At 47.3% G+C, this 11,788-nt stretch overlaps 1 protein-coding gene and 1 pseudogene across 2 annotated transcripts in view; one reads left to right on the plus strand and one right to left on the minus strand.

The window, feature by feature from the left end:
- The window catches only part of Ypel2 (yippee like 2), a 78,175-nt gene extending 72,907 nt beyond the window's left edge, over positions 1-5,268 (minus strand). The window contains exon 1 of the mRNA XM_031354055.1: positions 5,194-5,268. The gene's annotated coding sequence lies outside the window, so the exon portion shown is untranslated. The remainder of the gene's footprint in view (positions 1-5,193) is intronic.
- A 5,976-nt stretch (positions 5,269-11,244) lies between these two features.
- The window catches only part of LOC116077454, an 827-nt pseudogene continuing 283 nt past the window's right edge, over positions 11,245-11,788 (plus strand). Inside the window, exon 1 of the transcript XR_004113247.1 lies at positions 11,245-11,785. The product of XR_004113247.1 is annotated as a 60S ribosomal protein L19-like (transcript). The remainder of the gene's footprint in view (positions 11,786-11,788) is intronic.

Here is an 11,788-nt window from a genome sequence, read left to right on the forward strand (position 1 = left end):
AAAAAAAAAAAAAAACAGCAACAACAAAAAAACTTCCTACTTTATAGAGGCCGAAGCTTGTCTTCCTAGATCATTTATACTTTTAACCAACAGGTATTTATCCAGCACCCACTGAACACCAAGTGCTGCCAGAAGGGAGCAAGCCAGAGTGGAATGAACACTCTCAATATTCCGTTCCAATAAATAAGTAGATAATATATTCCTAGACAGTAGTAAACAGGTTAATAATAATAATAATAATAATAATAATAATAGTAATGATGATGTTGGGAGTTGGGGGTGTAGTTATTGGTAGATTGCTTGCTTAGCATGCACTGAAGCTGGGAGCCCTGCAAGGCAGAGAACTCACCATCACTAGGGAGACAGAGGCCTGGCATAATAAATTCAAGAACAGCCTGGGGTCTCCTGGATCCCAAGATAAACAAGTTAAGGGCTATAAAGAGGCTATGGACCAAGAGGTGAAGAGCTGTTGAGAAGTAGTCAGGGAAAAGCTAGCTCTCATCTGAAAAAGGAAAGTAACTGCCAAAGCAAAACCCACCGGGGTTAGAGAGTATGGTTCTTGTTATTTATTTATTGAGGCTTTTTTGGATTTTTTTTGTTTTTTTTTTTTTTTTTTTTGTTTGTTTGTTTGGTTGGTTTTTGGTTTTTTTTTTGAGACAGGGTTTCTCTGTATACCCCTGGCTGTCCTGTAACTCACTCTGTAGACCAGGCTGGCTTTGAACTCAGAAATCAGCCTGCGTCTGTCTCCCAAGTGCTGGGACTAAAGGCGTGTGCCACCAACTGCCCGGCGGTTCTTGTTATTCTTGTAGAGACCAGGGTTTGGTTCCCAGAGCCCACACCAGGGCACTTGGTGGGAACATAACCATCCCAACTCCAGTTCCAGGGGCCCTTGATACTCTCTTCTAATCTGGGACCATAAATGCATGCAGACAAAATACTCACACAGATAAAATAAATCTTTAAAAGGGAAAAGCCGTGACCAGGGGAAAATTGGGTGTGGTGACTGACATAGCCCTGTAATCCACGTGTCAGGTGGTAGAGGTCAGAGGGTCAACCTGAGCTACAGAACAAGACTGAAGACAGCTTGTGAGCAAGTGATAGTCTCTCAAAACGCAGCACAGCTCGTTTCAGAAACTTCACAAGGCCCCAAGTAGTTGCAGCAGAAATGGAATGAGGTTGGTTGGGAAGGGAGGAGATAGGGTAGGGAGAGCTGGGGGAGGGAGTCCCAGGAGGGCACAGAGAAAGAGACTGCATTATACTGAAGTGCATGGGGCAGAGCTCACCGTAGCTCACTGGGAAATTCAGGCAGGTGCAATCTCTTATAGAGCCAAGTAGACAGCATCTTTTGTTATGGATATCACCAAGACCCAGTCAGCCCTTATAAAATACCTTTAGCAGGCAGGCAGGCAGACAGGAGGGCACTGGCTGGCTCTCCATCACTGTGGGCTAGAATTCAAAATGATGCTTTATACCTGTCAAGAGTACCCAGTGGTTTGGTTGCTAGACCAAGAAAAGGCTGAGATAATTTACAGAGATCAGATCCTAACTCCCGCCCTCTCCTCTGCTATTCCTTAGACCTGTTACCCCCACTACACACACACACACACACACACACATTTTCTGCCCCTTTCATTTTTCTATGCGCTCAAAACTGGATATTCCGAATGTGAGCAGCTAAGCCAAATGGAGCGTTATTAAAGTTAATTTAAACAATCTCACAGTGAATGTTCTCATACAAGGCACTTTTTGCCAAGGACCACAGTAGAACCTGAATGTAGATAATTAAGTGTCCCTTGTAAAAGCTAAACTGCAGATTTAATTCAAAGAAATCTCTTCCACCAACCTGTCTGGACAAAATAAGAGGGGAAATTGAATGAACAGCTCCATCGGTGTGCTTATGTGTTATCTGTGCTTTAAAGGCAGAGGTAAAAAACCACCAGAAACTGGATGACTAACTAGATCCACCTGCACACTGTGCCCATGCAATTGGGAAAGAACCAGCTGACTAGGTTTAGGGATGTGGGAACCTGAGTCTCTTATTAACATCTGATGATAGACAAGTCCCTGATTCCCCCAACCCCCAAATCAAAATAAAGACACAGCCTGCTTTTCCCTCGGGCTACAGAGTCTGGAATACCAGCCAGACATTAAACAAAATCAATCCTTTCTTCTGCTGGCCAGTTGTTAATCCCCTAGGCACAATGACTGCCTCAAAACCATTAACATCATTATGACAATGAAAATTCACATAATCTGAACAGCACAGCAGCTCGTCGGGAAGGCTCACGTCTCCCACCCCCACGCACTCCGAAACAGCCATTGCTACATAACAGTGAGCAGCAGCCTCAGAGGAGCTGGGGTGCAGCGGGGGTACAGCGGGGTGCAAGGGCTGCCAGTCAGTCTCTTACATTCTTCATCAAAGCTTGAGGATCCCACTCTGCAGCCCCAGCGGGGCTGGAACTCACTATCATGCAGAGAACTCAAGAGCCGACTGCCTTGGCTTCCTAAGTGGGACCATATAGATGCACACTACCATGCCAGGCCCCTTAAACTTTGCAAAGGGCAACTGGCTGGCAACCGAAGGATCGGAAAGCTTGCACCAGTGTATGAGCCATCTATCTGACTCTGCACTTCACATCCATTCTCAATGTTCATTGCCACCAACACTCAATAATCAGCAACCTGAATCCACTAAGGTGCACCCCTCTCATTAGCACCCCTAAACAGATGTGTGGTGCCTAATGCCCGGACTCTCTACCCCATGGAGGGCTAGGCAGGAGGATTATAGTAGGGTTCAAAGCCAGACTGAAGCTATGTAATGTGTTCCAGGCCAGTCTGAACTGTATATTATGAAATCTTGTCTCAAAACAAGACAGAGGGAAGCATCTCTGGAGTAATTAACACACTATACACATCCGTGTTTCTATGTATATGTAAAATACACACTTTAACCCCGTTCTCTAAATACTACTCTGGACATATTCATGCACATCCAGACTAGGACCTCTGCCCTGAACCAATGTTTCTCAAACTGAAGGTCATGACCCATTTGGTTAGGAAATCAAATTAATGAGTCATGACCACCAGCTGATTTTTTTTTTTTTAAAGAAGCAGGAAAAAAAAACATTAGCATACTACAGGTAGTGTGTTAAGTTACTGCCTCCTAGAATGTCTAGTAGCAGGCCAGCACGCATTGCTGTAATGTATTCCTGACTGTGAATCCCTAGCCAAGTTTGAAAATCATCATTCTAAAGCATTGAAGGGGTTTTTGTTTTGTTGCTTTGCTTTTTCTTTTCTATGACAAGAGTGTCTGCCTACATAGTCCTGTCTAACCTGGAATCCCTTTATACAGACCAGGCTAACCTCAAACTTGTAGTGATGAGATCTTACCTTACAGAGTGCTGGGCTTACTTGTATTCTACCATTACTGGCTAGGAAAACTGTATTCATTGTTGTTCTTTTTCTTTTGTTGTTGTTGTTGTTTTGTTTTTCAAGTCAGGGTTTCTCTGTGTAGCCCTGGCTGTCCAAGAACTCTGTAGACCAGGCTGGCCTTGAACTCAGAAATCTGCCTGCTCTGCCTCCCAAGTGCTGGGATTAAAGGAGTGCACCACCACTGCCTGGCTTATTCTTTGTTTTTCTGAGCCAGGATTTCTGTGTAGCTTTAGCTGTCCTGGAACTTGCTTTGTAGATAGACCTGGCTGGTCTTGAACTCAGAGATCAGCTTGCCTCAGCCTTCCTGCTACTGGGATTAAAGGCATGTATTTTTGAATATGTTCTTTACTTTCCATCTCCCACTCTTACCTCAAAACTTTCAAGCAGAGAGATCTAAGAAATGATGTTACTGAATTCTAAACTAAGCAGAACCCAACTGAGGCAGGGCATGAGCCCAGGGCCCCTACTCTATCCCATCTGGCCCTGTCCTGGAATAGGGGACAAATCACAGTGCCTAAGGGACATTTACCCAGCTCTCCTCAGGCTGGGCATCTCAGTGTAAGATCTCACAGCCAGCAGGGCGGTGGTGGCGCACGACTTTAATCCCAGCACTTGGGAGGCAGAGGCAGGTGGATTTCTGAGTTGGAGGCCAGACTGGTCTACAGAGTGAGTTCCACAGCAGCCAGGACTACACGGAGAAACCCTGTCTCAACCACCCCCCCCCCAAAATAAAAACCTCACAGCCACTCATCACAGCTCAGGACAAAAACGGGAGGTGGGAGCAGTCACAGCTGAGTATGAACCAGTTATAGTGACACGTGTATGAAAATGTTCTAATAAAGCCATTATTTTGTAAACTACAGAATTAAAAAAAAAAATGATAGAGTGAAACTTCCTCAAAGATAAGAATATTAAATGCTAAGAAAGCGGAGGGCTGATGGACTGAACTCAGATACAGCCTACGGCAGTATGTGCCAAAAGGAAAAGGAACCCTATCATACTGATCAGATCCTGTGAACCCCCAAACCAGAGTACTGCAGAGCCTCAAACATGAGATTTACTGTAATTCCTTTGTGCCACTTTATGTTCTGCAAATAGGGTTCAGAAAAGTAATCCCCAGTCTTCTTGTCCAGTGCTCTCTGGACAGGAAGCCCATCTTGCTAAAATGAAGACAAGCGTGAGGAACAAAACGCTAATAAGACTCCCAACTCAGTGGCTCAAAGACCCTCCAACGTGATAACAACAAATCAATCAGGAGGCCAGAAAGCAGGGCTCCGGGGCATTTGCCACTTCCGGCAGCCGGACTGTGGAAGGCAAGGCAAACCGGAGGATGCCCACTCAGCTTCTTAAAAACTGTGGGGAAAAGTGAAGTCAGAAGTGGCAGGCAGTTCTCTGCACGAGGGGTCCAAAAGAACAGTGCTCCCCCTGCTAAGTGCCAGCCACGAGACGGGAGTAAGGCTCCACTGTTTCGGGAAAAAAAAATAAATCACCCCGAAGGGAGTCAGCAACCAGGCAGGTAAAACTCGAAGCAGGAAAAGAGGCAGGAGCCAGCTCCGGGAAGGGACCCTCCGCAGAGGCCCCCGCAGCGGGTCTGGCAACAAGAGTTCATGCCCACCCCCTTGGCAAGGCCGCTGGGGAGGCGCCGGGAAGCGTCCAGGCAGGAACTCGCTGTGGTTCCCTTGGCCTGGGGCTGCCGAAGCGCTCCGGGGACTTTTGAGGGCGATATGCCCCAGACCCAAGTATCTCAATGGAAAGACACACCACACAGCCGGGTGCCGCCGGGTGCCATCCGTGGGAGGAGGGGGCCACGCCGAACAAGGGACGCGTAGGCGCCCAGGTCTCTAGGTCCCCCTATTTGCGGGGCAGCTCGTCGTCACCCGCAAGTCCCGAACCCGGAGCGCGCGCCAGTGTTTGTAAACAAACCGGTCACGTGGCCGCAGCAACCGGCTCCCCGCCCCTAGCACCCCGGGATCCTTCGGGGAGCCCCCTTGGGACCACGACAGCACCGCCCCAGCCGAGCCGGTCTGCACGCAGCGCAGGAGCCAGACCGTCCCCAGGGCGCACAGCCCGGACTGGAGCGGAATGCGCCCCACGCCCACGCGAGCCCTGCTCGAGATCCCCCATACCTGGCGGTAGGCTGCCCGGTCCCGCCAGCGCCGGGCTCGGCTGCTCCGGAGTGCTTGGCGATGAAGGACTGCACGGCTGACTCTAGCGCTCCCTGCGCGCTCTTAAAGCCACAGTCTCCGCCACCGCCGCCGCTCCGCATCCCTCCGAATCCGGGCTGGGGGCTTGCCGGGTGACAGACGCGCCCCCGCGCCTATCCCATCGGCTCAGCACATAGCAACACGCCACTGGTTGGTCCGGCACGGCCGCAGCCCATCCGCGAGGAGCCAATCACCGGAGGACGGAACTCCGCCCCTGCTTTCCCTGCCTCCCGCCCCCAGCCCCCACCCGCCCCTCGGCCCTGGCGGGGCGCGCGTGCGAGGAGTGTGGCAAGGTCTGGGTCCGGCCAGTCCCGGCAGCTGGCGGGCGGGGCTGGGCGAAGAGGTGATTACAGAGGGGGAGCTCTCTGAGATAGGAGCCTGCTTGTTTGGGTTTACTGGGATTCCCAGGACCCGGAGTTATGTTGGGAAGTGGGATTTACAGTGCTTTTGTTTTGAGAACCTAGACAAGTAGTTCCTCGCTCCACTTTTAAGCCACTCCTGACCCACAGCCTAAGTTACTAGAAGTGACCCTCAGAGTTCAAGGCAGGTGTACTTACTAAGATAATACCAGTCAGGCCCACCCATACCCTGCTCAGAAGCAGAGATACAATTCGGTGTTCTCTCTGCCCTGCTAGTAATTTCCTAATTAAAACTAGGAAAGGGTTGCCTGGTGTGTTCAAGTCTCTAGATGGAATCCCCAGTACTGAGAGTGGGAGAGCATGGCAAAGGACTATAGAGGGACTGAGATCCCTATTGCTAATGGTTAGTGAGGTCTGTTAGCAACAGAAAATACAATAAGAATAGTCAAAGTGACCAAAGGGGAGGAGCTATCGTTCTAGGTCAGTGGGGTGGTGCTTTTCAAGGAAGAGAGGGTTAAAAAATAAACTCATGACAGTCGGGAAGTCCAGGGAGGCACCAGGTGGGTGGAGTGGGGCAGAGTCTTCCTACAGGAAAACAGGTCAATTTGATAAAAGAATTTCTGCCTGAGGAGACAGCAGGTCCACCCTTTTCTCTAAGCCACTGGGGCTCTGAATGGTGTTGGGGCAAAATACGTGTTTTCATTGTCATTTTAGAAGAGAAAACACATGGTAATTGGACAAGGTGGTTCTTGCTTATAGCCCAATTATAACCCAAGGCCTGGGGAGTGTTCAGAAGTTCAAGGTTATCCTCAGCTACATAGTTCCTAGCTAGCCAAGTAACTGAAAAAATAAAATAAAATAAAATAAAATAAAAGGACATTCCGGGTTCTGAAGGAGGCCCAGGAACCTTTGTTCTCCTATCTGGCAGTAGTTTACACACAAACCCAGGATGGTATTTGAGTAAATCCCCAGGTGACTCAAAATGCCACCTGTCACTCCACCCAGCTGTTTTTAATGCACAGGCAATCAATCAAATTGTCTTCAGTGAACATCCTATGGTTAGGGATGAATTCAGCCCCAATGTTAAGAAGAACAAAACCACGTCATTTTTGTGGGTAAATACCAGTTTCAATGTAAGGGCACCCTCAATGTTTACAGTTGACTGCTTTGGGAAGTGTAAATCCTGGGGTCAAAAAGTTAATTAATCACAAAACTTGAAAAGACTTGAGATTGGATCTTTAAGAAGATATACTATGGTGGGCAGTGGTGATGCACGCCTTTAATCCCAGCACTTGGGAGGCAGGGGCAGGCGGATTTCTGAGTTCAAGGCCAGCCTGGTTTACAGACTGAGTTCCAGGACAGCCAGGGCTACACAGAGAAACCCTGTCTCCAAAAGCCAGGAAAAAAAAAAAGGAAGATATACTCATTTTTTTAATTATAGATAGACTACATTTTTTAGATTATCAAAAGCTTGACTACCAGCCCAAGCCTTGCTCTGAGGTTAAAGTTCCTTTGTGTCCTTAGGCCTTAGTACCCATTGCCTACAATAAGGGAAAGCTGGGATCTGGAGACAGAGCTCACAGTAGAGATTTTGCCTAAGTTTTTTGAGGCTCTGGGTTCAATACCCATTACTGCAAAAATAAATAAGGACGGCTGAAGTAAGATAGTTTCTGACGTCCCTTCCAACTCTAACATTTCAAATCAGGAACCAGAAAATTAAACTGGTTACGTTTCTGCAATAGCGTGTTACTAAATATGTTTATATCCACAGGTTCCCTAATGCCTAACAGTAGATTCTGTACTGGTTTTAACACACTGAGATACTGGTATGTTATGTAACAAGATTGGAGGCTACTGTTCTGTGTTTAAATAAAAGATAACATTAGCTAAAGAAGACCTGCCTTGTGCGGGGTGCTCTGAGGACCCCTGCAGGCCTGCTGTGCTATTGCAGGAGACTGGAAGAGGCAACAGAACCACCAGGCTGAAAAAACAATAGAATCAGCCAGCCAGGAAAAAAAAATCATGCCTGCTCCCAGCCAAAGGAGCCAAACCTTGTGGTTGACAGAAGGGAGAACTGAAACAAAGAAGTATGGGGGCGGGGGGAAGAGCGGGGTGGGGGGGGGACCTACATACTAGAAACTGTTTCTCTTTCTCTCTGCACCCAAACACTTTCAAGGGCCCTTAGTACACATTTACTCAGTGCCCATCCTCAGCACCTTTTCCTGTTGCCTTGGACTTATTCTGAGAACCTATGGAGAGGAAAGAAGCCCAGGCCAATGGACAGTTTAAGAATAGAAAGATATTTATCCGGAGGGCAGCAACAGAGATGAAGCAATATGCAGAAAGACAGCAACGAACTTATTCAGAGTCAGAAGGCTCCCTTAAAAACAACAACAATGAAACCAAAAAAGAAAGAAAGAAAGAAAGAAGGAAAGAAGGAAAGAAGGAAAGAAAGAAAAGAAAAAGTTGGCAATAAACCTTTGAGAGGCTCCTGGCCTCACAGGCATGTTCTCCCACTGCTGTCTTGGGGAACTGTACTCTTTTTTGTGAAGCCAAGCCAAATTTATAATTTTATTCATTCTTTCCCAGTCAATGTTTACCATCATCTTCGCTTACTAATCCTGTGTTCTCACTTTTGCCACATAAGTGCCAAGTGCCACTCTGGCTATGAACGAGTCACTTTCTGGTTTTTGTTTTCGGTTTTTTTTTTTCTTCCTCCTTTGTCCCCACTCCCCTTTGGAGACAGATTCTGTATTTTATAGCCCTGGCTGGCCTGGAACTCACCATGTAACTTAGACTAGCTCACAGAGATCCACCTGCCTCTGCCTCCCTGGTGCCAGGATTAAATATGTGCACCACCAGGTCCAGTTTTTCTTTTGATTTAAAAAAATATTAGTTTTGTTGCTGGTATGTGACTGTGTAGATGCAGAAGTCGGCAAAGGACAACTTGGGGGAGTCTGCGCCCCACTTCCATTTTGATTTCCTCGTTTTGCAAAATCAGAAAAATAATTTGTTGTTGTTGTTGTTGTTGGGAAACTAGTTTTATCTTGTTTGCTTGCTTCTATAATCCAGTGCACTCAGTAGCAGAGATATTGAGGAACATTATAGGGAAAACAGTGTAATATTTAGAGTAGCAGTTCTAGAAGTTGGGTTGAGGGAAATAACCCGACGTGCCAGCTATGCTGTCAGAGACCTCCATGTCTCTGTAGGATTGTTGCCTCCTACAAACAAAAGACACTTGCATTTGTATACACCGTTGACTCCACAATGGACTCTGGAACATAGCATTTATCCACTGTACCCAGTTTTATGCAGTGCTGGGCATCAGATCCAAGATTTGGTACAAACTAGGCAAGAATTCTACCAACTAAGCTACACCCCAACTACTCTTTTTTGTTTTTATTACCTTAAAGTTAGCATATAAAGCAGTGGGTTTCATTATGGCATATTTATACATATAGATCATTGTGCTTTGTTCTAGTTTGTCCCCCACCCCACCAGCCCCCTTTTGGGTTTTGTCTCAGTTTGCTTTTTTTTTTTTTTTTTTTTTTTTTTTTTTGAGACAAGGTCTCATGCAAGCCAGGCCAGCCAAAAACTTTTTCTATGTAGCTGAGGATAACCTTGAACTACAGATGCTCCTCCTGTTTCAGCCTCATAAATGTTGGGATTACAAGCCACAGGTACCCCAGTTGGTCCCTGCAACCTTTCCTAGCACTGGGAATACTCCCATCTTCTATTCCCTTTCCCTCCCACACCACAATCCACCCTCAAGTCAAGCCAGCTTCACTTCAAAACACACATTGGCTTTGCCGGTCGGCGGTGGTACTCACCTTTAGTCACAGCGCCAAGGTGGATCTCTGAGTTGGAGGCCAGCCTGGTCTACAGAGTGAGTTCCAGGATAGCCAGAGAAACCCTGTCTTGAAACAAACAAAACCATTTGTTTTTGGCATACCTGTCTTCACTGATGCCACTCTGGATGGGGACCTCTTGCTCTGAGGAAGCTACAACTTCCCATTAGAGCTCCCTGCTTCCAATTCATACTTAGCCAGATGGTGATTCTTCAGAACAAATTCCACGGGCCCACTCACCAGGCCTGCCAAACCCTCTGGCCCTCCATGGTCTGTCCTTTGCTCACCTCACTCAAGTCAGGCTGGCCTTCTTTTTATCCCACCAACATCCCAGGCCTTGTCTTGTAGGATATTTATGAGGTCATCCATTGAAACCCACTGGAGATTAGCTCCAGCCCCTTCCACATTGGTACCAGCCCCTGTAGCTGTAGATGCTCACATCCCTGGACACATCCTCCCATACACTTTAATTATGCCTAGCTCTTGTCTGATGTGAACGGTTGCTAGACTATTGTCTGGAGAATGATAAGAAGAAAAATCCTCTCTGTTCTTTTTCTGAGATATTTTCAAACTGTAATCTGTTAAATCAGTTTGTATTCATTCCTCAACCCGTAACACTTTGCCCAAGAAACCTGCCTCCTTTAATTTGGATCTCAGGTCAAATGCTTCCCCCAGAGGGCTCTACAGGATCATTTGGTATAAGGAGACCCAACCCCCAGACAGGGTCATACCCAACTTATTCTATTGTCTTTATACCTTAAGATTGATTCTAGAAGTCATCTTGTGTGCTTGTTTGTTTTCTGTTCTGTCTAGCTCTAAAGTATAAATCCCACAGCAGCACTGTCATTGTCCCCCTCCTCCTCCTCCTCTTCTTCTTCTTCTTCTTCCTCTTTCTCCTCCTCCTCCTCCTCCTTCTTCTGCTCTCTCTTTAATGCCAGGAATCTGAGGGTTTGTCACAGTGCCCACCTCAATCTCAGTAACCTAGAAGGCTAAAAAGCATAGGATGACTGCACACTCAAGGCTGGCCTGGGCTAAAGAGTAATATCCTGTCTCAGAATTCAAATAAGCCTGGAGTGATAGTGCAAGCCTTTAATCCCAGCACTGGGGGGTTCAGCTGCTGGCTGAGGGAGATAGATCTCTGTGAGTTCAAGGTAAGCCTGGAGTACATAGTGACTTCCAGGACAGCCAAGAAAGACTATGCAGAGAAACCCATCTTAAATGTGTGTGTGTGTGTGTGTGTGTATATAGTGGCACACACATTTAATCCCAGCACTTAGTAGGAAGGAGCAGTCAGATCTCTGACTTCAATGTTAGCCTAGTCTACAAATCAAGTTCCAAGATAGCCTGGGATATACAGAGAAACCCTGTCTCAGAAAGCCAATTGGAAGAAAGAAAGCCCTTTTGCTGCTGCGTCTGCAGCCATGAGTATGCTCAGGCTACAGAAGAGGCTTGCCTCTAGTGTCCTCCGCTGTGGGAAAAAGAAGGTCTGGTTGGACCCCAATGAGACCAATGAAATCGCCAATGCCAACTCCCGTCAGCAGATCAGGAAGCTGATCAAAGATGGCCTGATCATCCGGAAGCCTGTGACAGTCCATTCCCGGGCTCGCTGCCGCAAAAACACCTTAGCCCGACGGAAGGGCAGGCATATGGGTACAGGGAAGAGGAAGGGTACCGCCAATGCTCGGATGCCCGAGAAGGTGACCTGGATGAGAAGGATGAGGATCCTGCGCCGGCTTCTCAGGAGATACTGGGAATCTAAGAAGATTGACCGCCATATGTATCACAGCCTGTACCTGAAGGTCAAAGGAAATGTGTTCAAAAACAAGCGGATTCTCATGGAGCACATCCACAAACTGAAGGCTGACAAGGCCCGCAAGAAGCTACTGGCTGACTAGGCTGAGGCTCGCAGGTCTAAGACCAAGGAAGCACGAAAGCGCACGCGGGG

Source organism: Mastomys coucha, unplaced genomic scaffold (assembly GCF_008632895.1).
Source record: "Mastomys coucha isolate ucsf_1 unplaced genomic scaffold, UCSF_Mcou_1 pScaffold5, whole genome shotgun sequence".
Taxonomy (NCBI): domain Eukaryota; kingdom Metazoa; phylum Chordata; class Mammalia; order Rodentia; family Muridae; genus Mastomys; species Mastomys coucha.